The following is a 3108-nucleotide window of genomic DNA, read 5'->3' on the forward strand; positions in this document are numbered from 1 at the left end:
ATTTTATTACACAATCACAGGTAGCAGGTGTGTGACTTCCAGATGTCTCTGACTCCCAGGTCATATGGTGATTTTTGAGCATTTTTTCTGAGCATTTTTTCTTTCAATATACCAGGCATGGCAATAAGCACCTTTATACTAGCTCACTTAATCTGCACTACTAAGGTAGTTAGATAGGTCTATTCTGATCTTATACAGGAGTAAATTGAGACTTGGAACAGCTAAGTAATGTGTCCCAGCTAAGTAATGTGTCCCTCACACCCTTTGGCCCACACACGTGTTATCAATACCCTCTCCCATTTTCAATGCCTGCACAAAATGGTACTTTCGCTGCACTGATGAATTCACACTAACATTTCATTATACGAAAAATCTGAAGTCTATAGGCTCTTTCCTGTGTTGCACAATCCATGCAGTTGGACAGGCAGCTAGGTTTTTTGTTTTGTTTTGTGGTTTTTGGTTTTTTTTTGGTTTTTTGTGGGTTTTTTTGGTACCAGGATCGAACTCGAGACCTTGCAATTGTAAGGCAGGCAGAGCAACCACTGAGCTAAACCCCCAGCCCATGGGTAGCTCGGTTTTTAAACTAGGTCTCTGACATCAAAACTTGCACTCTTAAGTGCAGAATGAGTGAAAAAAAGAACCTAAGATAGAGGAGTAATAGTACGTGCCTGAGATGGAGAGGGAGGAGAAGGGGCACCGAAAGAGGAAGTGGGAGGGAGGGGAGAGGACAGGACTTGAGTGGGGAGTCAGAGAAGCCTGACTCAATCCAAATTAAGAAACAGCCTGGAAGTAAAGATGTTTCTGTGATGAAAGGCCTTCTTCCAGCTCAGTGCTTCTGAAGTTTGGCTGCACATTAAGAATTTCCGATGCTGCTCTTTTGACATGCCATGCAGACTGAGGAAGACCCAGTATCTTCGCCACGTGAGCCACAGCCACGTCTGCATCTGCAAGCACCGGAAGCACCCAGGAGATCGGGGTAATGCTGGTGGCATGCATCACCACAGGATCAACTTCGACAAATATCACTCAGGTTACTTTAGGAAGGTTGGTATGAGGCATTACCAGTTAAAGAGAAACCAGAGCTTCTGCCCGACTGTCAACCTTGATAAACCGTGGACACTGGTCAGTGAGCAGCCACGAGTAAATGCTGCCCAAAACAAGACTGGAGTAGCTCCCATTACTGATCCAGTGCGATGGGGCTACTGCAGAGTTCCTGGCAAGGGAAAGCTCCCAAACCAGCCTGTCATGGTGAAGCCCAAATTCTTCCTCAGAAGAGCTGAGGAGAAGATTAAGGGTGTTGAGGGGAGGGGGCGCTGTGTCCTGGTGGTTTGAAGACACAGGACAGGGAGCTTATTAAATGCTAACAAATGGTTTATTTAAAAAATTCCTATGCTCAGTGTATAACGCACACCAAATATGTAAATCACAATCTTTGGAGGTGGGAACCAGCCCTCGGCAGCTGTCAAATCTCCCAGTGATTTCGAGGTGAACCACAGTGAGGCCTCGAATGTTAAAACTCTTTAACTGTGCACTATTGTATTACTTTTCCTTCTTTCGCACGTTTAGAAATGACAGAGCAATATTATCTTCAGTGACTTCAAATTAATGGAATAAATCTGGAATGAAAAATTAGGAAAGAAAGCCAGGGATGGTGGTGCCTGACTATAATCCCAGCTCTTGGGAGGTTGAGTCAGGATGACTTCTGCCACTTAGAGACAAGCCTGAGGTACATAGTACAGGCCAGCCTGAGCTACATAGCGAGACCCTGTCTCAAAGCAACAACTATGACAAGTTAAGAAAAAAAAAAAATTCTCTTCCTTAGTTCACCCAGGATTTTGTTTCTATCATTAATACTGGAAAACTCACATTACATAATATTATCTATATTCTGAGACATTTTCCAATTCTTTTTCTTTCTTCTTTTCATTTCTCTTTGTATTCCAGATGGTAAGGAATCTAGGGACACATCTTTAGGCTCTCTACTATTTTACTGGCTGTGTTCAGTCTATTGATAAGTGTATCAAAGTTGTTTTATCTAGTACACTGTTTTTATTTTTAACATCTACCTTTCATTCTTATAGTTTCCATCCTTCCTACAACATCTATCTGTTCTTAAAATTGTCTGCAGTTGTCTATTCAATCTCATACTAATCAGGGTTGTTTGTCTCTGTGTTTTTGAAACCACAGGCTGTGACTAATAGGGAAGAGGGGAGGGAAAACAGGAGAATGGAAGAGGAAGGGCAGGAATAAGGAGGGCCAGGGGAGGAAAAGTTAAATAGTGGGAAAATCTCCAAACACTTGGAAATTAAACAATAGGGTTTTTTTTAAGTAGTTCATGGATAAAATGGGAGTCTCAAAGAAAATTTTAAAATAAAATAATATAAATAAAAATTAATATGTAAAATCAAAAATTTTAGGATGCAGCAAATTCAGTATTGAGAAATTTGTAGCAATAAATGTTTCAATTAGAATGTAATGGAGATATCAAAAATCAACAATCTAAGCTTTGACCTCCAGGAGCTAGAATAGAAAGAAGAAGCAACTCAAACCAAACAAAAAAAAAAATCAATATAAAAGAAGATGTAGATAAAATTGAAAACAATAGCAATAGTAAAAATTAATTCAAATGAATCAAAATGTAGAATTAGTTAAAGGGTAAATTTTGGTTCATTCACTAATGAAATATTACTCTTCAATAAAGGGTGAAAAAATTTACTAGAGCAACTTGGGTGATCTTAGGGGTCTTGCATTGAACAAAAAGGCCTATCTCAATGTGTGAAACACAGTCAAGTGTTTTGATCAGCATTTTACATGAGAAATTTTAATTATAGAGAACCGATCTGTGATTGGTGGAGTTAGAGTATGATTTTGCAGAAGTGGAAGAGAATGTGTTTGCGTGTTGGAACAGTTCTGTATCCTGAATCAGATGTTGGCTATATAAATCTAGACCTGTGGTAACATTTGGTAGAACCATTGCACACACAGTCACAAAAAGAACACATAGAACAGTCAGTAAAATTTGAAGAAAGTTTGAGCTTCTGTTTATAATACTGATCCAATAGCAACTTCTAGATTTTGATAATTGAACAAAACTATATAAAAATTTAT

The 3108-nt window shown here is 39.1% G+C and overlaps 1 pseudogene; it reads left to right on the top strand.

The window, feature by feature from the left end:
* The first annotated feature begins 714 nt into the window (after window positions 1–714).
* On the top strand, window positions 715–1332 carry LOC101702002 (large ribosomal subunit protein uL15 pseudogene; annotated as a pseudogene).
* Window positions 1333–3108: the final 1776 nt, after the last annotated feature.

Source organism: Heterocephalus glaber, unplaced genomic scaffold (assembly GCF_053883595.1).
Source record: "Heterocephalus glaber isolate CG9 unplaced genomic scaffold, H.glaber_assembly_v1.0 deba00001586, whole genome shotgun sequence".
Lineage (NCBI taxonomy): Eukaryota > Metazoa > Chordata > Mammalia > Rodentia > Bathyergidae > Heterocephalus > Heterocephalus glaber.